Here is a 26744-nt window from a genome sequence, read left to right on the forward strand (position 1 = left end):
AAATAACAAGGGAAGAGAATACAACACTCACCACCTGCCGACTGATACCCAGCCCGACCGAGCAGTGAATCAGCCCTTCCTGGTAACTCCCAGTTACACTGCGGGCATGACGTGCTGTGGTATGGAATACTTCTTTGGTTAGTTTGTGTCAGGTGTCCTGTCTCTGCTTCCTCCCGGCTTCCCCTCCTCCCTGGCAGAGCATGAGACTCAGAAAGTCCTTGATCAGACTAAACATTTGAGCAATAACTAAAAACATCGGTGTTATCAGTGCTGGAAGTCAGAAACACAGCACTGCACCAGCTACTAAGAAGGAGAAAAAATGACTGCAACTGCTGAACCCAGGACAGTTTGTTTACATTAATTCTCTGCCTGGAAAGAAATACTGTATTTACCTGGAAATATCATGAGGAACAAAGCTATTCTTCTATAAGATAGGATAATTTAATGTTTATTTTATTGTAAAATAAATTTTTATTTAGTTCTGATGATACATTGCTAGTTAGAATCTCCACAAAACATTTAATGAAATTGCAAAACTCTGTCTCAAAAACTGAGTCACTTCCTATCACCAGATCTTTAGAAGTTATCAGATACATAGTGTCCTGGTTCCTTTCTTATTTATATCTTTCTCTTAGTTTTGTGTACAGAGTTTATTTATAGTGGATAATCCCTGTTGAATGGACTGAATAATGAAGTCAATAAAAGTGACTGATCAGAACAACTTTGACAAAATTCACACATGGGGCAGGTATTTCTTAGTTCTTTGTAAGAAGTTGTGTTGTTAATGTGCACTGACATTGCTAACAAAAGAGGTGAATTCCTATTGATTTCAATTTAATTTGAGAGCTGATCCCAGGCTTTTAAATACTGAACTATTGTGGTCTCTCTGTGTTGTCTTGTATTCGGCTCTCATCTTTTTTCTGCTGTGTTAATTTTCCTCCAGTTAATTAAATCAACAATAGACACCAGCATTGGAATAGCAGAGGTCAGTATGTATACCATTGAGTTTCTCATGTGTTGTATTGTTCATGTTGTGCACTGATTTCAGTCTTGCAAGAGCAATTGCTGATGCTGTTGTCCTCTGTGAAAGGGAAAAGTATGTAAATGGCTTTAGAGAAAGGATTTTTATTTTGTGGAAACCATCTTGATGTGTGGAAGTTGTTCTGCAAGGATAGGCATCCGGAGGATTTGCAGTAAACTCTGACTGCCTACTGCTGGCATTGTTATGTTCAGGAGCACTCTAACATGTGGTTACATGTGTTCTTCAGTTTGGAAACCTTAGCTTATATAACATATTTACACTATGTCCACAAGCTGGAGAGTATTGCTCCTGGATGGCATGCTCAGTTTTCTTTTCCTGCTCTAACCTAGATAAGAGTGCTTCAAAAGATGGCCTAAGTGACAAATGTAACCACCAGTGCCCAGCCATTTGGTCTCTCAGTAAGTTTATCAGACTGAAGGAAGCAATTGTGAGAAGCAGAAAGTAAGAAGCATGAGGACATTTTCTGAAGTGTGTATGCAATATGGCTCCATTTCTGGAGCTGCATCCATTTGTCCCTTTTTTTGATGAGCCTTGCATGGGCATATGTTTCAGTTGGGCTTGGACATGTGAAGTGCACAGACTACCACTAGTATCTCTGGCTAATTAGAAGTTAGCTGCCACATCCAAGTCTGTCTGGGTTCTCCTGCCATGTGTGGTGTGTCCTTTCCCCTCCACTGGTTTGAACCTCAAGAAGGTCCACAGAGCTAAGAGAGCAGCTAGTGCTTGCGAGGTCTGTTGCCAGTGCTTAGGCTGTTGAGGGCTAGTGTTACCAGGTTTAATTCAAACTATTTTGGAGGAAAGAAAAAGCAACAAAAAAAAGAACTCTGAGCTCCAGGCACCCTGACTGCCCTGTTGTGAACTCAGGGTTATTTTTATTGTGGTCTTTGTAAGGGTTTGAGTTCAGCCTGATGCACTAGTGGCTAATGCAGCTGGTAGCTTCTGTAATGTGCTGATGGCTGATTTGGTGCTTTTGTGATGGGCAGCCAGGTGGTGAATGCAATGCTGGCAGCCTTGGCCAGTGGTCTGAGAGTTTCATGACACAGCCGTTGTTTCTGGAGGCAGACAGTTTTCTTTCCAAATCATATTCCAATCAGCCATCCTGGAAGGTTACAGTAAATTTTCTTATGCCAGGTCTGTCAGCAGTGATTTGAGTCCTGTGATAAGTGGAAAAAACAGTGTCTACTTACATTGGCATATTTATAGCCTTAGATGGTAGCTGAGCTGGGCAAGTAATATGTCTGGTATAGAAGAAGGATGAAGAGATTTGGACAGACTTATCAGTTTTTTTGGTCAGTGACAGTTACTGACTTCTTATTTGGTTTTGATTAGAAAGTTAGAGAAATAGTGTTCATTTATAAGCTCCAGATATAAACAGACTGTAGTGTTTTAAAGATAATATGGACCTAGTTTCTTCTTTCCTCTTGGCTGCAGAAAGGCTATGTTTACACATGGTTTCTAAATTTCATGGGTTTTATTGGCATTAGTCATGAACTGTTGCTGTCTTTGTTCTGATACCTCAGCCAGCTTCTAAAGGGTGTCCGCAAAACTGTCTATTGCTGAACACTAAGGGCATGTTCTGTGGGATTTTTAAGTGTACAGAAATAATGATCTGTTTTGACCTAAATTCTCATGGTGTTCACTATTGCCTTTCTTTTGCTTTTTAATTGGAAGTGACACTATTTGAATGAAGCCATAACATGCTTTTCTGCTCTGTTACTGTATAAACCTTCCTATTGTTGAACTTTGTTGTGGTAGTGAACTGCAAAATAATACCTACCAACATGGACTCTTTTACTACCATTTCCTAAATAATGAACTTGCAATGTCTTGCACTCTTTTATTGCTTTGCATCCTGGAAGCTGAATAATGCAAAATGATAAAGGTGGTTATGTGACTCAGAACAGACATGGTCTAGTATACACCTATATATAGGACAACAAAATGTGTAACATGCTATACTGACTGTCTCGGTTTTCAAGGGTTATTTCCCCTTTTACAAACCTGGCCATTTTTTCTAGCCTGTGCTTTGCTTAATGAGAGCTCAGATTTATTAATAGATCACATAACCCTTCAGATAGGGTGACTCAAGCCTTCAGTGCATAGATGGTCTCTCTGTTGCAGGATTCGTCCTTCCAACATGGAGTGTGGTTCTCTTCTGATAACCCACAGCTTCTCTCAGCAGCATTTGTTCCGGGTGTGGGTAAGCAAGGAGAGAAAGTGGACCTGAGCATGTTGATCCAGTTATAAATGATTGCTTGCTCACATCAGATAGCAGCAGCGAAGTTTTCTTCTTCACCTTAGATGTTCACTACCCCAGGGCCAACGGATCCAGGATGTAAGGGATCAAGGTCTCTCTCTTTCTTGACAGCTTTATATGTTTGTACCACCGGAAATTAACCTTACACCAGAACTTCAGCTTCCCTGTAGACTGGCAACTTACCTTTTTCAGGTGTTTCCTTTATCAAGTTTTGCTAAGTTTTTCTCTTTTAATTGGATTTGGTATTTGCCCCACACACTACTACTGACCCTTTGAGCCCAGTTTCCTGTTTTCTATCTTCCCAGAGTACCTGTTGTGCATCTTCTGCCTCCTGCACTCAGTTTATCCACTTGGACTCAACTGACCTAAATTCTTTATGATCTCCTTGTGACCAGTTCCATGCAGAACTCTGTTCTCTGCAACTTTGTAGCTGCCTTAAACATACACTTCTTGAAGGCTTGCCCTCTGTTAACTTACTTGAGTCTCACTTCTCTGAATATCACTCCTCATTTTTTGCTTCTTCTGATAATAATGAAACTAAACCCCAAAGTAGCAATGTCTAACTAATGAAATAGTAGGATAACAAATACCTGTTTTGCCATGGATCTACAAAAAATGTCATGAAGCATTTACAGATGATGGGTTCACCTCAGCCAACAGCCAAACACCTGCACAGCTGCTCTCTCACGCCACTGTCCCGTGGGATGAGGAGAAAAGAGAAGGAAGCTAAGAAGATTCATATATCAAGATAAGACAGTAATAAGTGAAGTGAAAGTGCACAAGGGAAAATAAGGAGGAAGAGATCATTGACAGGCAGATGTTTAGCCACTTCCTGGAAAGCAGGGCCTCCACACATGTAATAGTTGCTGTGGAAGGCAAATGCTCTAACCATGAATGTCCCCTCTTCCTTCTCCCTTCCTTCAGCTTTTATTGCTAAGCACAGTGTCATATGGGTGTTGAATATCCCTGTGGTCACTTCTGGTCAGCTCTTCCCATTGTGTGTCCTCCCAGCTTCTTGCCCACTCCCCAGCCTACTTGAGGCAGGGGAACAGAGTAGGAAACAAAGAAGGACTTGATGAAGCAATATTAGCAATACTACTAAGCAACAGCCAAAACATGGATGTGTTATCAACACTGTTTTAATCACAGATCCAAAATACAGCACATACAGGCTGCTATGGAGAAAATTAACTCCATCTCAGCCCGGCCCACTACAATATAAAAAGTTCAATCAGTGTTTGTATTCGGGGGCTTAAGTTCCATAGAACCATAGAATCATAGAATAGTTAGGGCTGGAAAGGACCTCAAGATCATCAAGTTCCAACCCTCCTGCCATGGGCAGAGACACCTCACTCTAAACCGTATCACCCGAGGCCTCATCCAACCTGGCCTTGAACACTGCCAGGGATGGAGCATTCACAACCTCCCTGGGCAACCCATTTCAGTGCCTCACCACCCTAACAGGAAAGAATTTCCTCCTTATATGGACAGTGGGATTGAGTGCGTCCTCGGCAAGTTTGCCGATGACACTAAGTTGTGTGGTTCGGTTGATACACTGGAGGGAAGGAATGCCATCCAGAGGGACCTTCACATGCTTGTGAGGTGGGCTGATGCCAACCTCATGAAGTTTAACCATGCCAAGTGCAAGGTCCTACACCTGGGTGGGAGCAATCCCAGAGACAGCTACAGGTTGGGCAGAGAAGAGATTCAGAGCAGCCCTGCGGAGAAGGACTTGGGGGTGTTGGTCGATGAGAAAATGAACATGAGCCAGCAGTGTGTGCTTGCAGCCGAGAAAGCCAACTGTATCCTGGGCTGCATTAAAAGGAGTGTGACCAGCAGGTTGAAGGAGGTGATCCTGCCCCTTTATTCTGCTCTCGTGAGACCTCACTTGGAGTATTGTGTGCAGTTCTGGTGTCCTTAACATAAAAAGGACATGGATCTGTTGGAACAAGTCCAGAGGAGGGCCACGAGAATGATCAGGGGACTGGAGCACCTCCCATATGAAGATTGGCTGAGAAAGTTGTGGCTGTTCAGCCTGGAGAAGAGAAGGCTGCGTGGAGACCTCATAGCAGCCTTCCGGTATCTGAAGGGGGCCTATAGGGATGCTGGGGAGGGACTCTTCATTAGGGACTGTAGTGATAGGACAAGGGGTAACGGGTTAAAACTTAAACAGGGGAAGTTTAGATTGGCTATAAGGAGGAAATTCTTTCCTGTTAGGGTGGTGAGGCACTGGAATAGGTTGCCCAGGGAGGCTGTGAATGCTCCATCCCTGGCAGTGTTCAAGGCCAGGTTGGACAAGGCCTTGGGTGATATGGTTTAGAGCAAGGTGTCCCTGCCCATGGCAGGGGGGTTGGAACTTGATGATCTTGAGGTCCTTTCCAACACTAACCATTCTATAATTCTATGATTCTATATCCAATCCAAACTTTCCCTGTTTAAGTTTCAACCCATTACCCCTTATCCCATCACTACAGCCCCAGTGAAGAGTCCCTCCCCAGCATCCCTATAGGCCCCCCTCAGATACTGGAAGGCTGCTATGAGGGCACAGTGCAGCAGCTGGTTGATGGTGCATGATTTTGACAAGACACTGTAATTTGACAGGACAATGATGGTGGAGATGGGATAAGGTCTGATCCTCATCCCCTGTGAAGTGGCTGTTAAGTAGGGTACTGACCATGCCTCCAGCAGGTATTGCCTTAGGTCCATCTGGCAAGGGCTGCCTGGAGGAAGGCAGCATCTTGGTGCTGGGGCAGTGACAGTTCTCTCCTGCTGGGGTAAAAGTGGCTATTAGAAAGTGTACAGCCCTGGTCAGTCTGGAAATAACTGTGTAAAATCAAATGGGTGGAAACATCATAGCAAAATATTAATGGGCTGGAGACACCATCCATTAATGTCCATTATCATTTGCTTGGAGGCATATGTAACGAAACACAGAAAATACATATTTTTATTTTACCAGTCAGTCTAATAAATAATTTTTTCCTGTACATACAAATAAATTCACAAAAACTTTAACCTGTGGTGAACAGCTTTTGAAAATTTCCTTAAAGCAGCTGCATCCTTAACTATAAAATGTGAAATAATATTTGGATATAATCTATAGTTTTAAAAATAAAAGTATAAAAGAAATTTAATTATATTTGAATTTATCTCAAGTGATTAATGTTTTCTCTGTTACATTTTTACAGAAGTCTGTTTTACAATAAGGTTCCACTCTGCCTCATGTAGAGCCTTTTCGAAGGCATTTACACAAGCTAACCAGCCAACCTGCAGGTATCTTTTTGTTAGAGAAGGTCATCTCCATTTCTACACCAGCTTCATGCTGTAGCTCTAATACTCAGAATTATTTAACTCTCCTACTGTGTTTCTTTGTTACATCTTAGAATTTTTGTAAGACCATCTGATTATTGCCTGCAGAGTCTTTAATTACCGGATTACACTTGCACTTCAGTTATAACCTTTAATAACGTGTGTGTGTTTTTCATTGCATTGGAATGCTGATGTGTTTATTTACTTCTCCAGTTGATCTCAAGGAAATAATGTGTGAGCAAAATTGCAGACACCTTTTTTGTTGTGTTTCCAGTTCCCTTATGCTTTAGAAGATTCAGGAGGCACAGAGTTTCTGAGCAAGACCCTTCAGTTATGTTGTGTATGTGGCTGGCTCTTCATTATACAGGGGTGTTGTGTTCTCTGTTATACCCTGTTCAAGCTCCTGCTGAAGGGCAAAACCCTGGCATTTCTGAAGTCAGTGAAATTCCTTTACTCCCATTCTGTAAGTCAAAATTTCACCTGAATTTTCTAACCATACTTTTTACCAAGAGTATGCAGGGTGAGGAAAATGCTGTTCGGTTTTGCTTTCAAGAAATGCATTTGGAAGAAAAACATGTCAAAGTATAAACTAAAGGTCAGTCTTGCTCAATGATGAAGTCAGTTGAATGTACTCACGCCCCAGTTCAGTCATTTGTTCTTGCATGGGAAAGCATAAAATAATTCCCAGACAAGGATGAACTTTTCCTCAAGCTCAAGATTTCATCCTGAGCTTGGGCCTCAGTGCCTTGCAGATACCTTCAGTTGTTGGTATGTTCCCAGTCTTGACAGAACTGCTCCTGGTAGGTTCTGACTATAAAATAACTTTGTGAGATTTCTTTCATTTTTAGGAAATATAGATTAGAGAATTATCAGTGCTGCCACACATGACACCTAGTCTCAGTTTAAAGCCACTCTACTTAATTTCAACTTAGATGTGAAAAGCACATTTATGACAATCAGCACCTAGCAGAGCTAAGCGGCATCACCTAGACTCTGATGTATTTTTCACATGTAGGAATACCTACACTGGTGATCAGAAATACTTTTTCTCTCTGGAGTTGCTTGCCAAATACCACATCTCTGAAACCTTTCAAAGCAGAACTGGTGCCATGTAATGAGGGCTGCTGTTTTGTGCTACAGACTTTTTCAAATGCTTCTGGCAATCACATGATTTCTCAGGTGTCTCCCTTTCGTCGGATGCTTTTTTAAATCCTTGCCCACAATCATAACACTATTATATCAAAAGGCTTTCCTCTCTGTATCTTTATTTCCTACAAAAAATCCCAATATCCTGATCAAAACCAAACCTCATTCCACAATGTGATATATCTCCATATTGCATGTATGTGTTATGCCCTGGGGTTAAGTTCTCAATGTGATGAATAGTAGATACGTGCACAAATCCTGTTGACTGCTAATGGGATTTGTTCATGCTGCTCCCTGACACCTTTTTAAACACTCATCCTGGTATTTTATTTTATTACAGTGTTACAGAAGACACTTAGTAAAGTGTGCTCTGGTTCTGCATCTGGCAACATGAACCAGCCTGAGGGAAGTGGACCAACGAAATGGCAGTGTCTGTGCTGTATTGCCGCAGATAGTGATTGTGGGTTGTTGGCTCTGTATTTATGTGATCATAAATTGCCTGTTTTGCTGACACTTTGAAGTAAATGAAGGAAGGCATCAGCACTGCTGGCTTTCTGGCAGGAAGCCTGAGAGCAAGTTGGTATGCCGTGTGTGTCTAGCTAATGCCACTTTGATGGAAAGTTTTAATTAAGTGCATGTCTGTGCATGCAGAGAAGAAATCAAAGGCACTTGAGAAGAAGAAAGTGTATCTGCTCCAGACTCATCGAGGAGTAATTTGGTGAGCGTACTAAGTGACTTTCAATTAATTGCAAAATATTTTCTTAAATATTGTTGGAAAATGCAGGAAAATCAGTCGAAGGGAAGACTATAAAATTAGGCTGTAGATATAATCCATTTGTCCCATGCTTGTTGGAAGATGTCATGGTAGTACAAGTCAGAGGTGTAGGGATTACGAAACAAATCTGATACCCTGGATTTCATTAAGCTCCCTAATTGTAAATATCAGAAGAACACTGGAAGCTGGTTTGCCTACAGCCAGTATTTTTGTCTTGTTATTTCTGTAACAGTTTCTAAGCTTATAAACATCCAAAAATTCATTGTTTATATGAGTATAATGTTCATAGAAAATCTTTTGTAACTAGGTAGCCATATTAAAATTCTAGCTTTGAAACTGGTTACATAGGAGCTTTAGCTCTGTTTCCTTTTCTCATAGTTACAGCAAGAAAATTCACTCAGTTTTCCTCAGACTGTCTAGAGGGATGGCTCTTTATGAAAAGAGCAGTTCTGAGGAGCCAGTATAATTCATTTACTACTAGATATGGTGCATAATTCATTTTGGCTAATGTTTGGTGTATGATTCTTTGTTCTATCAGCATTATAGCAAAGCCAAAAGGGCCAGCCCAGGACTGTAGAGGGCTTGTTGTGTCTTACTGTATTCAGCTTAATACCTTTAATATTTTAATGGCCTCAGTACAGCATGACTTCCACCCTTATATTCATTTTTCAGTCAACGTAGATATCGGGCTTTATTATCCACTTTTTGCTATTCACTTTTTTTCCAGAAGAAAAGGAGCTAAAGGAGCTTTCTCAATAGTCAATCCAAAATTGTGCAACAGAATCAATGAGTGGATGATTGTGTAGTCTTATCTTTTGTCCCTGTTTGATCTTCCATCTTTAATATAACTCTAAGATACTTTTTGCATTTTAAATAACCACAGTGAAAGAACAACACTAGAGAATTAAGCCTTATCATTGCAAACCCTTTTGTTCCTCTGTATGACAAATGATTGGTCAGCATTTCAAATACATATTCTCGTGTGAACCATACTGTCAGATGAAACCTTCCTTCATCCCCAAAGACCCATTTATTTATTTATTTATTTTTCTTAATGTGAACAATTTTCTGAACATAGGATTCTAGGATGGATTTCCTAATATAACAGAGACATGGTGGGATGGCTTCTATGAGTGGAATGCTGGAATGGAAGGACAGAGCTCTTCGGGAAAGACAGGCAGGGGAGATGAGGAGGGGGTGTTGTACTCTACATCAGTGACCAGCTGGAGTGAGCAGAGCTTTGCCTTGGGGTGGATGAGAAGATGACCAAGAGCTTATGGGTCAGGATTAAAGGGAGGGCAGGGCCAGGTGACATCACAGTGGGGGTCTTCTACAGGCCACCTGACCAGAAAGACCAGGTGGAGGAGGCCCTCTGTAGACAGATTGAGCAGCCTCACATTCACAAGTCCGGGTCCTCACACGGCAGCTTCAACCAGCCTGGTATCTGTTGGAGAGCAAGCACAGCAGGACACAAATAATCCAGGAAGTTCCTGGAATGCCTTGATGCATTGAAAGGGGGAGTCCTGGTTACACAGGATGTGGAGTAGGCTGAGATACTTAATGACTTGTGAAATTGCTTGGATATGTTCTGCTGTGCCCAGTACTGATTGCCACAAGGCTCAAACTTAAAAGATGGTTGTTACCAAGGGAGAATGGCTTCAACCTGAAAGAGGATAAATTTAGATTAGATACTAGGAAGAAATTCTTTACTGTGGTAAGGCACTCACACAGGATGCTCAGGGAAGCTGTGGCTGCTCCATCCCTGGCAGTATTTAAGGCCAGGTTGGATGGGGCTTGGAACAACCTGGTCTAGTGGAAGGTATCCCTGCCTGTGGCAGGGAGGTTACAACTAGATGATCCTTAAGGTCCTTTCCAACCCAAATCATTATACGATGCTATTCTAATGTATTTCTCTATTCATACTGATGTTTATGAAAAGTGAATCTGACGACTGGAATAGATAGGGCTGCTTTTGTGGCATGAATTATCAGAAGCCATTTCAGATTTATACAGCAAATGGTGAGTCTCATGGGGAGAAATAAATGCAGCATATTCGACATAAGAGCAAAAAATCCATTTATGAGAATAGTTCCAAGAATGAAAGATACCATTGACAGGTTATGTACCTGTCGTGGTTTAACCCACAGCCAGACAGCTTGTGCACTCACTTCCCCCCCCCCCTTCCTGCCCTCCCCCTACTCCTGAGGGAACGGAGAGGAGAATCAAAAAGAATGCAACTCCCACGGGTTGAGATAAGAACAGTTTAGTAACTCAGGTATAACACAAATCACTACTGCTACCACCAATAATAGTAATGATAAAGGAAATAACAAGGGAAGAGAATACAACACCCCATCACCAGGTGACCGATAACTCACCCCCCCCCCCAGCCCGATCAAGCACTGACCCATACCTCCTCCAACCCTGCAGTCCACCCAGCCCTTCCGGGTAACTCCCAGTTACATCCTGGGCATGACGTGCTGTGGTATGGAATACCTCTTTGGTCAGTTTGGGTCAGGTGTCCTGTCTCTGCTTCCTCCCGGCTCCCCTCCTCCCTGGCAGAGCATGAGGCCCACAAAGTCCTTGGCCAAACCAAAACATCATTGTTTTTCAGCTCTGTTCCCAGCTGAAAGTCAAAACACAGCACTGCACCAGCTACCAAGAAAGAGAAAAATGACTGCCACTGCTAAACCCAGGACATTATCCACCCCTTATTCCATACCATTCACGTCATGCTCAGATCCCACATTTTCAATATACCATCACTCTTATCTAGGTGCACTCTCATCGTAGTGCATGGACCAGTCCCTATAAAGCTGCTGAGTCCATCTGGTCCATGATGCCAGGCTCCATCTCTTGTAACAGTCTTTCAGAGCAGGAGAGGCTGTATGCAGTGTTCACACACATGAATAACCTGGGCAGTAGTGTCCATTGTTAGGTCCACCCCTCGATCATGAGTCCATCTCTATGTTTCCAAAGCACTGGAGGGGCCCAGTGGACTAGATACTTGCCCATACTGTCCCACACACCCTGCCACTCATGGCTGTCCAGCCTTGGGGAAAACCTCTTGGTCCTCCCATATTGTTGTCTAACCCCAGACAAGACCCAAACCCGACTCTGCTTAAATTTTGGGATCAGACACAATGGTGGTGGGTAAAACACACTCTGCATGTGTGCCAACATAGTGAACACCATCACAATCAGCAGGCAGGTCCCAAGGGTACCCAAATGCCATCCAAAACCTTCAGAACTCTCAAGCGATGCTGCTGTACTTGTCACTGGGGCTGGTGTAGCTGCTGTGCTTGCCGGCTCTCCCACCACCAGCTTCTCTTTTCCTGAGTCCAGCTCTTCCTCCTCTGCCTCGCTGGGAAATGCTGCGGGGTCTCCTGCGTCCTCCTGGGGCTCGGCGGGCGGCTTCCGGGGAATGCTCTCGGCCGTCGCGGGGCTGGGCTCGGCCGCGGGGCTCGGCTCCTCTGCGGGGTTCGGCTCCTCCGCCGCCTTCTCCCGCTCCTCGACCGCCCCAACCTCCTCCACCGGCATCCGTCCCCTCGCGGCCTCCGGTCCCGCTCCCGCTTGGTCCCCGGGGCCGCTCTCCCGGGCCGCTTCAGCAGCCGCCGGCTCCCGGGGCCGCCCCCCCTCGGCTTCCCAGAGCCTCACGCAGATGGAGGCAAGGGCGAGGGCCAGGACGGTGAGGAGCAGCCGGACGGCCAGGGACCAGTCCACGGCCACGTCCGTCCCGCCCTGCTGCTGGAGCTCGCCCGTATTACAAGTGATTGCCATAAAGTACAGTGAGACAAGAACCTTAGCCCAAGCCCCACACTTGATAAACACTAACACAGCAAATACCTGCTCTAAGTAAGTTACAACATTCTGAAGCTCTGAGATCAAGAGGAACAACTCTGAGATCCAATAAATCAGCATTGTGATGGTCAGATCTGTCGTTATCTCAACCCCTCGTGCCCCACGTTGGGCGCCAAAAAGAACTGTCGTGGTTTAACCCACAGCCAGACAGCTTGTGCACTCACTCCCCCCCTTCCTGCCCTCCCCCTACTCCTGAGGGAACGGAGAGGAGAATCAAAAAGAATGCAACTCCCACGGGTTGAGGTAAGGACAGTTTAGTAACTCAGGTATAACACAGATCACTGCTGCTACCACCAATAATAGTAATGATAAAGGAAATAACAAGGGAAGAGAATACAACACCCCATCACCAGGTGACCGATAACTCGCCCCCCCCCCCAGCCCAATCAAGCACCGACCGATACCTCCTCCAACCCTGCAGTCCACCCAGCCCTTCTGGCTAACTCCCAGTTACATCCTGGGTATGACGTGCTGTGGTATGGAATACCTCTTGGTCAGTTTGGGTCAGGTGTCCTGTCTCTGCTTCCTCCCGGCCTCCCCTCCTCTCTGGCAGAGCATGAGGCTCACGAAGTCCTTGACCAAACCAAAACATCATTGTTTTTCAGCTCTGTTCCCAGCTGAAAGTCAAAACACAGCACTGCACCAGCTACCAAGAAAGAGAAAAATGACTGCCACTGCTAAACCCAGGACAGTACCTTTTGGCAAATCACTGCATTTTGCGTGGCTTTTTCTGATCTGAGAGATGAGAATTTGGCATTTATCTGAAACTAGTTGTAAACAGAATTATGCTGTCTGTCTGTGCATTGTGGAGCAATGCCAGATGCCTCCACTGTTCAAGACAAGACAAAGAAAAGAATCATTACGGATAACATAGGGAAAGTCCAGAACCCAGAAAAATCAAGTGTCTCAGAGTTTTCCAATGACGTAATGAATGCTCTGGTCCTAAGACCTTTGCTGTGGTCTTAAAACCTTAAAGATCACAATTTTACAGTAAATTAGAGCAGTAGTCCTGACCAGAGTGTAGGGAGACATGAGAAACGTTGCCCTTACTATAATCACGACCCCACATATCAGGGTTGCGTGCAGCTCCTCAAGCAGTGCCTAGGCAGGCTCTGGACTTCGGTGCAGCAGTATGTGAATATTAAAAAGTGTAGGAAAATGAGGAAAAAACTTCGTAGTGTGTCACACAGGAACAGGTTGCCACAAGGTTGTATGGTCTCCATCCTGGAAGAGAATAAAAACCTGACTGGTTATGGCCCTGATCAATCTGCGGCAATTGAGCTGGCTTGGGGTAGGAAGATGGACTGGAGGATCCCCAGAGCTCCAGCCTCAGTGACTCTCTAGTCCACTGCTGGCTATGAAGCATGAAAAAATGCCTCTATATTATGAATCCTCCAAACCAGAAATTCCTGTGAGCAGGGGAGCTTTGTCCTACTGTTTGTCCTGCTGCTTTCCGCTGTCTGCATTGATTTCTCTTAGGACTGTTCTTGGCCACTGTCCTAGAGGATGCTGAGCTAGGCTTTCCATTGGTCTGATGAGAATGGATGTTCTTTTGTGTTAAGAGGATACTGGGCTGGACTGCAGCCGAGAAGTAAGTCTGATTAGGTAGGAGAGGTTATTAAGGAGAGGAAGGTAAAGCAATGAAGCTACACCTACGATCCATGAAGGGAGAGTCCTGACACTGAGCCATGTTCTCCAATAGGCTTTGTAACTCTGGTTGGAGATGCTGGAAATCTGGGCAACCCCAGTATCCCCAGTCTGACACACCTGGGCTGCTGGTGGGCCTCAGCAGCTGAAGTGCAAGGCAGGCTGGTGCCCTATGCTCACTGCTTCTCTACGTAAACTCTGCAGCTTCCTCTTAATTTTAACTGCATTAGTACAGTTTTTGGGGACCTGACATTATTGAAAGAGCTGAACAAATTGATGTTTGTGACAATTGACCACTGGGCAGCAGGGAGCCTTCAATTTGAGGTATAGCACTTTAGTTTGAAATGTGATGCTTCTGAACTTAGGAATAGAGATGAAGCAAAGTAAATTAGGAAAAACAAAACCTCCGAACTCCAAAGACTGCTGCTTCTTCAGCTGAGTCCTTCATGTCTGTCTTTATAAATGTCAGTTTCTCTATAAATAAACAATTTGCTCTTTTAAAATAATTGGTGATGACTCAATAACTCATCTTTATTATTGTATATTTTAAATATGCAGACTTCAGCATGTCAAACCTGTGCTCTTTGGGGAAAAAAAAAAAAAAGAAGCTTTAATCATATTCAGACCTAGCCTCCCTTTCATCTGGTAGTTTACTTGCTTTGACAGGTGAATGTAACTTTCTGAGATCTGTGTTTTGTTTTCAAACCCACTCGTCTATTTATGTGTCTTTCCTTATGTAGAGCTTGTAATTTGTATTTTACCTTAACTGACACCAATCAGATAAAGAGGTATGTTTGTGGACATTTGCAGGTTATTTGTTATATTCCAGTAGGTATTTATAATATTTCTCCTAAAAATAAAGCGTTTCTCATGTAAAAAGGGAGGTAAGCGAAACTGCACATGGCAATGCAGAGGTATTTCTTATTATTGCAATTCAGTAAACACCACACTGGGTGCTGCCTACAAGAAATCTGGAGAGGGAGTTTTTACAAGGGTGTGTAGTGACAGTTCAAGGGGAAATGGCTTCAAACTGACAAAAGATAGATTTAGACTGGGTGTTAGGAAGAGAATCTTTCCTGTAGGTGTAGTGAGGTGTTGGCACAGGGTGCCCAGGGGAGCTGTGGCTGTCCCATCGCTGGCAGTGTTCAAGGCCAGGATGGGTGGGGCTTTGAGCAGCCTGGTCTAGTGGAAAGTGTCCTTGTTCGTGGCAGGGGAATTGTTCCATCCAACCCAAACCCTTGTATGATTCTGATACTGAGTGAAGGATATCAACACTGTTGTTGCTTGGATATCTTCTGCTGTGCCCAGTGCTTTAAGGCTATAATATAGCTCTGCTCCTTATTTTAGTTAATGGGAAAGAAAGATGGGAAGTTCTGTTTTCACAGAGGTTGTATGATGTAAGGCTTCCAGGCCCTCCTCTTTGAGGAGGCATTGAAATAACCTGGCTGCTTTGGTGGGAAGTCTGTAGCCATACAGCAGTGATGGGGCAATTCACTAATCCTGTGCTAGGGGAGCTGTCAGAGCCTAGCACTAGCACTGAAGGAACAGGAAATAGATTAATTCCAGTTAAACACAAGTATGAAACTACCCCTCTGAAGGAAGGGTAAGTGTATCTAGTAGCAAATAGCTGGTGGATTGGCCCACAGTGAAATGATAGCATGACCCTTCCAAGGGACTTTTGCAAGCAGAGCAAGACACTGGCTTCAGGACAGGCATACCTAAAAAAAAAAAATACTGTTTTATTCAGCCATTTACATGGTTTATAAATTTTATAAAAAGTGCTAGCAGCAGAAACAATAATAAGCTGCCCGATAACTGTGATGACATCTGTCCATAGGAGATGGTGTTTAATTGAGGCTTGCTGAAAAGAAGCTTGGCTTGCAGCAGGTACCTTTCTGCCTGTGCTATCACAATTTCTCTGTGCTGTCAGAAACAGCTATGTTTTATTTTCACTTTCTGGGCAGCCATGTTTCCTCATGCCAAGGCTGCCCTTTTGGCCTGCCCCTCTGCAGTGTGATTTGTGTCAATAGAGACCCAGGACTGCACTGAGAGAATAGTGTCTGCTTGCATTATCTTTAATGTAAGGATGGACTTGCATTCTCTGAATTAATTCCAGTTCATAAAGCTGACATTTAATTGACATCAGAGTTAACCATCGATGTCCTCAGCAGAGTTAGTCCAGCTTTCATGTTTTAATAACTGTGAATGGAACAGAGCCCCAGGTAGATTCCTTTCAAGGTAGATTCATTAGAGCAAAAAAGATCATTATCTGCTGGTAATGGATTGTTTCTCAGTAAGATAAATGGATGATTTGAATTGCCAGTGTAGGCTCGTTTTAATGACAAAGGGAGCAGGTGAACCATGGTATCCTGATTATTCATTTTACTTCTCTTTTTTAAAATCCTTGAAGACCACAGAGTATTGGAAATATACTGTCCTATCTGCTAAAGAGCAGTAGCAGAAATGAGGTGTCTCAGAACTCCCTCTGTGTCCACCTCCTTAGCATATACTTGGCTGAACTTTGTCTAATTCTTTTCAAGGTGATGTGTGGATTTGGTGTCAGAAGAGAAATAATGGAAGCAGTTTCCATCCATTTTAGCTGTTCAGTCACTCATGCTGAGTGATAAGCACTGAACAGATCTGGGTATCTGCTAGGCCTTATGATGAGCATATAGTGAGAGGGTCTCTGCTGCGCTGTATTCTCTAGTCTGTGGGCAACATTCATATGACCAGGATGAGAAAAATTTGGTGATAGCCGTTAGTCTGCTCGAGAAAATTTGATATGAAGGAAAACATGCAATGTGGCAATATCCTGTCACGTATGACAGTCCTGGGGTGGTAATGGTAGAATCCTGCCTGGCTCATGGTTACCTATTCCCCTGAAACCCCTTCAGGGGGGTTTCACATAGGTGTGGGGTCTGCCTGTGTTCTTTCCCTTCTGTTCAGTAAGGGCTCTGTCACAGGTACAGCTCTGGCTGCAGCTGCTGCACAGGAATAAGGAAATCCTTATTGTTTACTCATTGAGAGATTGAATTTAATAGAGGCTTGCTGAGAGAAAACTGTTCCTTTGGTGAAGCGCAACCTCTTTCTGTGGCTTCTACGTCCTGTTTGCAATGCCATACTGAAATATGTTTGTTTGAAAAAGTGTATAGTCTCTTTCTTAAAAAAAACACAGTAATTCCCTGTACCTTATTTACCAGAAGCATTCCCTCCTGCACTTCTCCAAAGAGAGAATAGATTTCTGAGCTGCCTGTGGTTCTGTACTTCTTGCCTCGTGACATTCCCTGACAGGAAATATTTGCAGCTCGTGCGAATGTTGAGAGTTTGGACTCGGTCCTTGTGACTAGCAGTGGCTAAGATACATGCAGTTTCAATCCTGGAAAAAGTTGACCTTGTGATTCCTTTAATAATGGAAGCTATTTAGGTCTGGATATCTTGTTTAGCTAATGTGATTATTTTGGTTTTAAATTAAGAAGAGCTGAACGTATTCATGGGAAGAGTTTAAACGTAGCCTCACTAACCAGCTTGTACATAAAAGTGCAGATCTTGAGGTGTGTGAAGGTGAAATACCTGCCATACATACTGGTAATCAGATTTTTCAAAAAGTAATTGTTTTTTTTTTCCCCGCAAATGCCTCTCTAGATTCTGTCCAGTGCATCATGTAAGTTTCTGAGGGCAAGTTTATAGGAAGAGACTGCCTTCACAGCTATCTTTATATCAGTTAATGTGTGCTTTGCCACAATTCTGTGCGTGTTCTTAATAGTGACTGTAACCTGTGCAACATATTAACATAGGATTTGGCAGATTTTATTGTTCTGTGCAGGCCTTCAATTCAGGGTGAATGATGTGCTAGAGAGTAAGGAACTGAACTTTCTACAGGGATTTCTTGATGAAATCCTGTGGTTTTTATTGTTTACTATGGCCTTGGATTTAACCCTCCATCTGCCTCTTTTGTTTTGACCATTATTATAGCCTGTGAATATGGAAGAGTTGACTTGGAAGTGTATTGGATTTTATTGTGTAGTTATATTGAAAATCCAAATCAAATCTCATCTTCATACCTAATTCCGTCATTATGATGGGTTACTTAGAAGAGAAATGCTGTTTACAAGCTATGCAGAGCTCATGGCTGTGGACTTTTTAACCCATGGCTCTGTGCATTCTGGTGTTTCATAGGTCCAGCAACTCCTGTGCAGCCTTGACCAAAATGGAGATTTGAATCAGGGCATGAAATCCTAGATGCACTGAAGAAACTTAAGAGTTCCCAATGGAGTTAGGCATTTTCTTATCCAGAATGGTGGCTGGAGCCCCAAGCAGTTCTCTCTCTCTCCCCCCATGCAAGCCTCTCCACAGGGATTGAAGTAGTGTCAGGAAGGGACTGTAGAAAAAAGCTACAGTTCTAAATAGGTGCATGAATGTACAATCTGTTTAATAAATGCCTTGTCACTAGTAGCTTCCTAGGATGTTTAGCCATGTCAAATACTGTGTAGGCACATCTGTTCTGATTTATATGATCTCAGTATTCACATTATAATTGAAATGATGCTCAGGAAGCTCTGTACTTCAGAGTTGTTTTGCTTGTGGCATACAATTATTTAATGTTTTTTAAATATCTCTCCTTTGCCTTCCCTCCCATACGAGTGTATGAACTAGGAGTATGGTGATAGAATCAGAATCATAGAATGGCTTGGGTTGGAAGGCACCTTAATGATTATCTAGTTCCAGCTAGATGGAACTACATGTCCCCCTGCCATGACAACCAGCGTACTGATTGCAGATTTTATCCAAAATGGATCCCACAGAAAAGCCAGACATCCCTGCACCCTGAAGCTTGCAGCTGTTGATTACTGCTTTAGGCAGCTGCCTGTTGATTTTTCTGAATGCCTGGCAGACCCCAGGACACTGGACTTGCTTGTGCATTCATAGCAGGTAAATGTGCTGCTTTCAGAATCCAGTGCTGGTAGAATTGTTGTCTGGAACATGGAATTAAATACTGATTTAGCATTAACAGTTTAGAAGAGGGTGATCTTAACATTGCTTTCTGCAAATGTTCTGCAAAACATCCTTGTATATGTTGATTGAGTGTAGTGCTGCTTGCCTAGTACAAAGGAATGGGTTAACACCCCCCTAGGGTAAAGGTTCTGGAGAAAAAAGATACATATCTTCTGTACACAAGTTTTGCTAGATAAGTATTTCAGGTAGGTGAGCAACTCACTCAAGGAATGTTTAGTATAGCATTTGCCTGTGGAAAGCATTAGTTACCTTTCTTGGAGTCTGTGTTAATATTACATAATTAATAAAACACTCCCTCAATCTGTTTACTCCTCTGGAATAAGTCATTGATTTATCTTCTTTAGCTGCAAATATATAATCTAGTTCTATGCATGTTCAGATGCTATTATTGCATATCTGCTGAGCATTTGCAGTGCTGGATGTTCAACATTTCCAGCTTATGGTGCTAAAAATTCCAGTCTTTCACTTGATTCATGGGAAGAGTTTTCTTGTGACTGATGTTTCTGACCTTGTTTTTTAGAAATACTTTGTATTCTGGACTGTCACCCCCTGTGTACTTAACTCTTAGCATGTAATGCGAAAATACAATTCACTTATTGATTCATACATGCGTTTGAGAGGTTTTAAAATCTTTACAAAACAAGATGTTGGGGGCTGCATTCTGAACTGCTTTCTTTAGGCTGAGATAATTAGATCTCCCATTTTAATTTAAGACCCCATTAATTAACTAATTACTTAATTTTAAGACAAGAATAGAATATTTCAGTGGGAAGGAACCTACAATGATCATCTAGTCCAACTGCCTGACCAATTCAGGGCTGGACAACAGTTAAAGGATGTTGTTAAGGATATTGTCCAAATGCCTTTTAAACACTGACAGGCTTGGAGCATCAACCACCTCTCTAGGAAACATGTCCCAGTGTTTGATCACCCTCTCAGGAAAAAAAATGCTTCCTAATGTCCAGTCTGAGCTTTTCATTGTGCTGTAAACATTTCCAGACATCCTGTTAGTCAATCGTAGGAATAAGAGCTCAGCAGCTCTCTCTTCACCTCCCGTCCTCAGGAAGCTGAAATCACTCCTCAGCCTCCTTTTCTCCAGAAAGGCCCAAAGTCCTTATTTGCAGGGATAATCTTGTTGATAAATATATGGAGCAGGACTAGCCCTGGAACTGAGCCCTCAGGAGCACTGCAGTGACCGATTGCCAGCCACATGTAATCCCCCAAAAAAGCTGTCAGAAGTGGGATTCGAACCCACGCCTCCAGTGGAGACTGCGACCTGAACGCAGCGCCTTAGACCGCTCGGCCATCCTGACTTATGGAGGCTGCTATTTTCACTGTGTTGGTGGTGTGTTTGTGTGTATTTTATGTTGTACTATTTTTGTTACACAGAGGATGGTAGAAAGTGTTCAAACTAAAATGTATATTGTGGTGAATCTAATGTAGCTGTAATAACTTGTTAATTTGGTAGAGGCAGCTGTTTCATTCTGTGAATATCTGAGTACTAATATTTTGAGAGAGAAGTAGTGACTGTTCCACATAAATTATATATGCCATGTAGCAGAAGTCTGAAGGTATACGTAAATATGGTATGTTGCACGAGGGCATTGCTTAAGGCTGATTTGTCTCCTGTGATGTTTATGAAAATCCTTTTGAGACAGGTACAAGTTATTCATGGTGAGAGTTCTCTGTAATATTAGAAAGGAGAATGTAACACTGAAACAAATTGTCCCTGTGCTTCAGTTTAGTGAAAGAAATTCCTGTACTTGAAAGCTGCATCCAGGAAACTCTGAACATACAAATTCGGTCAATGTGGAAAGCAAGAGGTATTGTACTTGTTTGGGAGCATCAGGTTTAAAATCCAGTGTCTCTCTTTGGAATGTAAATGTAATAGAAAAATCAAATCTTTGAATGTTACAACCAGAAGCTGACTGTCAGAAATGGCAAGTACACCACTAGCCCCAAAACACAAGGGGTAATGGGTTAAAACTTAAACAAGGGAACTTTAGATTGGATATAAGGAGGAAATTCTTTCCTGTTAGGGTGGTGAGGCACTGGAATAGGTTGCCCAGGGAGGTTGTGAATGCTCCATCCCTGGCAGTGTTCAAGGCCAGGTTGGACGAGGCCTTGGGTGATATGGTTTAGAGCAAGGTGTCCCTGCCCATGGCAGGGGGGTTGGAACTTGATGATCTTAAGGTTCTTTCCAACCCTAACTATTCCCCAGAACCTGAAGGAACAGTATTTTCCACTTTCAAAAAAAAGGCTACAATCTCTACTAGATTGGTCAGAAATTGAGCCTGATTGTGTTTGGTACTGGTAGTGGAAGGAAGCCGTTCCCCTGTTTGAATAAACCAGTTGTTCCAGCTCCAGTTTATCAATACTGGTAGTTTTGCTGAAATCAGTGTCCTAGCTAATGTGGTGGTGCTGTTTTTTGTGGTTTGTTTGTTTTTTTTGGTGCGTGTTCTGAACCATAGCTGGTGGAGTCAAAAGAAATGGAATTATTCCAGTTTCAATAGGTCTTCTTGACCCTGTAGCAAGATAGGCAGAGTCCAGTAAGCAAAAATATGAGGTATGCCCATCAAGGGATACTCATAGAGTTACAAGTCCAGAATGAGCTGGGGTTGAAACTACCCTTTATCCTGATGGTGTAAAGCTGATTAAATGTATCTTGACTGGCTGGGAAAATTGACTAAATAGGTCATAATTTAAATCAAGTCTAATTCATAAAAATAGTATTACTCATTGGCTTCAAGACTTGTGGATTGCACAAGGAAGGCTCTTGCAGAACTGAGTCCTTACCAAACATCCAGTGGGCCTCAGTGAAGAATCAGCCCAAGCCTACTCCTGTACAACACCAGTGTCTACCAGTGGGATTTTTTTTGGCGAGAACTTCAGTAGTTAACTCTCTGGTTGTTGCCCCAAAATCTGCTGATCTGGCTAACTTGCTGGTCAAAGTGTAGTGCTACTTAGTATGCAAAGGGTAGCTTCAGCCCTGATTGCTCACCCATGACTCAAATTTCATACAGTTGTCATACTGACTGCATTGATCTCTAGTAAGTGAAGTGTAAACCTGAACATGATAAATTTGTGAAGATGTATGCATTCTAGAACTGCTCTCAGACTTAACTATCTGCCTGTCCATCACACAGCCAGACTCATTGGACTTGAGGCTGGAGGTTGTTTTGATGCAGGCTGCACATGAGGTGCATTGGTGTTATCCATTGGAAGGTTCAGATCTGCTTTTTCTGAGTACGTGTTCTGATGATAGTAGGTGAAGAAGAGGAAATTAAGTCCTGTTGGTATCCTTGCTGATATTCTCTCATGTCTTTATGCTGCTGCCCAACCTAAAATTTCAAGAACAGGCCTCTAAGCAAATTGGAGAAAGTCTAATTCCATTTTGCATTATTTGTGCATGTAACAAAAGGCAGTGCAAAGTCTGAGTTTAGTTTTCAGAATACCTGATGATGGTTGACATTGTTCTAGAAGGTTCAGTAAGATAATGGAAAATACTGGGAACTAATTTTAGTGTGGCTGTGCATAATATAATCCTTAGTAATGACTTGTCTTCTGAAAGCATGTTTGAAGAATCAAGTAAAGAAATAAACCGATATAAGCTAATATGAAAATATCAGCAGTGATCACACTGATCAATGGAGTTTCAAGTGCTGTTCGCATTACAGTGAGTTGATGGATTTAATCAGAGTATAGGAGACATTTGGGGGCAAAAATGGCTTTCCTCAAATAGAACTCCATAAAATGCTAGGATGTTTCTTTTATTTGTATTTTTTTTGCTTGTGAGTTTACAGCTCTTGTACCTGTCTGTAATGTCAGTTGATAAGAGTCATGATGTATTGAATATTAACATCATGCTTCATAAAAATCTTTCCTTTACTTAGAAAAGGAAACAATGTTTATGAAGTCTGGCTTTATTTTGAGCAATGTTCAGGAATAACAGGTAGCAATAAGGGGGCTTCCAAATTCAGAAGAGTGGACAAACTCTGCCCATGGGTGTTTGTACTAATTTTATTTCTGATTCTTTTCCTGTTTCTGGGTGTCATGCCCTAAACTCTATCTGGAAAAACAGTTTTAACCCAAGATCATTTATGTCTGAACTGATGTGCAGAATGGTCAGATAAGCTGGCAGGTCTTGGGGCTGTAACCCTCTCACCCAGCACAGCTAGGAAGAGAAAGTAATATGTACTCATTGCCTAAGCTTGTGTCCCTGTATCCTGTACAACCCTGTCAGAACCCAGTGAAGCTGCAGGGTCTGAGATTAATGTTGGTTTGTGTTTTAATACTGAATTTGAAATTATTGTTGTAGGTGTTATGCTAAAGCCTACTGTGCTATAGTGATTTACACTGATGTCAGTGTACGTTAGCAGTCCATCTATTTAAATGCACTGTGCAAAGGCCTCTGTCCCTCCTCTGTCACTTGATAGCCCTTCCTTGGCCATTCTGGGTTTCTGTCCTTCTTTAAGCAAACCCACTCACAAAGTGAGAGCATCTTTTCTGTTGTTCTTTGTCTGAACAGAAAAGTTGTATTATTGCTTATCTTTAAGGGCTCTCCCTGTGGGCCCCAAAGGAAATACTAATTCAAAAAGAATGGCAAAATCCTGTGGAGCCCATGCATCTCCTTCCAAAGAGAAAGTGCAGTTATGTTATATGGATGGTAATGAGGTTAAATGTGGTTCAGTGGAGACTTGATTTAAAAATATGATGCCTTTTCAATATTTTTATGGCTTCAAATTTTGCCCCTAGTTCTGCAAATGTGCCTAATTTTACAGGAATCACTAGTTCTGTTGTCAAACCTTTTTGGTCTGTACAAACAGTAATATAAAATGGTGCATAGAGTCAGAATGTTGTCAGGAACCTGGCAAGCTCTCTTCCTGCCCCCTGTAATCTTTGGGGACCAGACTCATTCCTTTATATTAAAAATATTAATAGCAAAAACAGATTGTGAGCTAGAAATAAGACTGCTGTGAGGACATTGTTGTCTCACCTGCCAGCTTTCTCTGCAGCAGAACTTGTCTTGTCATGGTCACAGTTAGGAATGGACTTGAATAATAATAGAGACTGTGACCTGGGCGTATTCCATTCGTCCTAGTGGGAATTAGAGATTTGAGCTGGGGAGATGAGAAAAAAAACCTCTGTCTTTCTCTATTCACATGGGTCTTCTCTATGAAATAACTCATCCTCAAAACACCTTATAAGTAAGAATGCCCATAAACCTCTTTTGAATTAAGTACATTCCTTTAAAATTCCCCAAACTAGTAAACTACATTTGAAGACCTAAAGCAGATTAAACATGTGGAACACTAGAGTGTTTATAGGAAATTGGGAATACTGGAGAAGGTTGACAAGCATGTCTGCATTGCCTGTGATGATAATGGAAGATGCCTCAGGAGCGTGTGTTATCGGCAGGATCCAGAAGTACAGCATCCATGTGTATGGCAGGGGAAGGAAAATTCCTTCTATTCCCTGAGACTGATGCTGAGTATCAGGTTTTTTTTTCCTCCCAAATCACTATTTAATCATGAACTTGAGTACCAGCTGGAGTGTTCTTTGTTTCTGTGATTGCTGCTGCAATAACTTTTTTTTTTTTTCTGGATACTTTTAATCCCAAAGTGTGAATTGGGGAGTTCTTCAATGCAAAAAGATAGAACTGGCTTTATTTTAATGATCATGTCTGCTGTTCACAAGGGTCATGATCATTGGCTTTTGTTCCCGTTTAAGGTAAAGGTATGAGGCTAGTGATTGGATTTCTTGTCCACTTTCATGAGAAAATGAACTGAACTCAGTCTTATGCCTGACCTGTCCTCTTCCAGCCGAATAACTTTTCAGCTCCCATGGGTGAAAGTACTTACATTTATGACTGTAAATGCAGGGTGTGGGTGTGGGTGTGTGTTTGACATTGCTGCAGTAAAAGGTAATTTGACAGCTGATGCTGGGGCAGAACCTGACCTGCAAGATCCTAATTACTAATTGATGAGTAAGCTTCTAACCTGACTTCCAGCTTCCAGCTCAAGTGTTCTAGCAATGAAAAATATCCTTGTGTTTGCTAGGAAATGGGAAAAAATAATCAGAGAATCTGTATGTTGTTGGTGATGTGGTAAGTATGGAAACTTGTAGTGACAGAATAACTGGTTTTAATTATTAACAGTGAAGTGATTTTATTTTTAGATGAAAAAAATGCTAAAATAATTCAAGCACAACTGCACACTTATACTCTGTTAAGTTCTGTCCTTATTTATAAAAGTAATAGCAAAAAACTATTGAACCTGAAGGAAATAAGTGAGGCAGCCTTGTAGGCATTAGTTGATATTAAAAAAATCTGATGATGTTCTGTTTCCCAAGCAGAGGAGCCAGGGATAAAAACAGTTTATTGCCTAACCTGTGCTGGGAGGCCCTGTGTTCTGTCTTGGCGCTCTCCAGAAGTGTGAGACATTGCAGAGAATTTTCAGCTTAGAGCTAAACAGGGTTTGGCTTTTAGACCTGGCTGTGGAGACCTGGGAGTAACAGAAAGAGTCTTGGTGAAGGGGGAGCCCAAGAAGTGTTAGCTAGAGGAGGGAGAACCATATGGGATTGTCTAAAGTATTGCAGGTGATTGCCTCTTCCAGATTTTTGCAGGGCAATAACCAGCCTCTGAAGGACAGTTAGCTGGCTGTGTCTTGGTTTCTGTTTTCATGTGATAAAACCACTTCCTACATAATAAAATCCTATGAAAACTGTAAATCCCAGGCCTGTGGGTACTGAACATTAATTATGCTTGGTCCTCCTTTTGCACATTCTAGCCTTATCTCCTCTCCAGATGGAATGGATGGGGTCTGTGGCCATTTGCTCTCTGGTACATAGGTGAATGTTGCTTTTTAGGTGCAGAGGACAGAAGTAATGACCTTCCAGCTCAGTTAATATGGGTTTATTTCCAGTGCAAAAAGAGTATAATAAGCACACTGCTAATTATCACACCATGACAGTAATGAGAAATAATAATGGCACAGTATAAAGTACATAATAAAAATACTAAAATAGATAATAATGATTAGCATATTATAAAGTGTGCAAGGTTTCTCAAGAGTGTTGTATGTTTGGAAAGTGGGGTTTCTATTGCAGTTGTCAGTACTAGAGTCTTGTGACTCTAAGAAATGCAGAAGAAGTAAGCAATATGCTAAGTCCAAGATACTTAGCCCTGATCTGTCTACAGAAAACAGTAACCCAGTAACTGGCAAATATTAGCCATCCCCTTAGACTTCCCTCGTTTTCTAAAAGCAAAATCTTCAAACATTTACTTCTCTTATCCCGAAGAGAGAATCTTCTTCCTTCTGTTCGCATGATCAATATGTTCCTTGCATACTGTGAAGAGGGACACTGCTTCACGCTGACATCCATGCTGACTCCCCATCATTTGCTCTCCAAACTAATGTAAGGATTACTTATGTTTGCAACAAGAAGAAATCATGCTGGATTTGAGTATGGTGGGGTTTTTTTTTTTTTTTTTGTTTTTTGGTTTGGTTTTTTTTTTGACATTCTAGAAACTGTTTCAGGCTTCTCTTAGTATTTAGACAAACTAATGTTTCTTTTTGTGGTGTTGCTGTTGACATTTCCTAAGGGAATTGCTGAAGATGTTAACAACATCCCAGCACAGGTGTGCTGTAATGGAATAGTTCTTAGCTTGTGGCCCCGACACAAATACCTCTTAA

General features: G+C 42.3%; 1 protein-coding gene and 1 non-coding gene across 7 annotated transcripts in view; one reads left to right on the plus strand and one right to left on the minus strand.

Annotated features, from left to right (window-relative positions):
* The window catches only part of OXR1 (oxidation resistance 1), a 262445-nt gene that overhangs the window by 40930 nt on the left and 194771 nt on the right, over nt 1–26744 (plus strand). The window contains exon 2 of one of the 6 annotated variants that reach the window (XM_061373378.1): nt 6883–7071. The exons of the other annotated variants lie outside the window; for them this stretch is intronic. The gene's annotated coding sequence lies outside the window, so the exon portion shown is untranslated. The remainder of the gene's footprint in view (nt 1–6882; nt 7072–26744) is intronic. 6 annotated transcript variants of the gene reach the window in all.
* Nucleotides 20281–20363, minus strand: TRNAL-CAG (transfer RNA leucine (anticodon CAG)). The gene has a single exon. It is a non-coding gene; the product is annotated as a tRNA-Leu (tRNA).

The sequence above is a fragment of the Neopsephotus bourkii genome, unplaced genomic scaffold, assembly GCF_033783945.1.
Source record: "Neopsephotus bourkii isolate Nb327-2 ecotype Australia unplaced genomic scaffold, CSIRO-AGI_Nbou_v1 NB_1630, whole genome shotgun sequence".
NCBI classification, from domain to species: Eukaryota; Metazoa; Chordata; class Aves; order Psittaciformes; family Psittacidae; genus Neopsephotus; species Neopsephotus bourkii.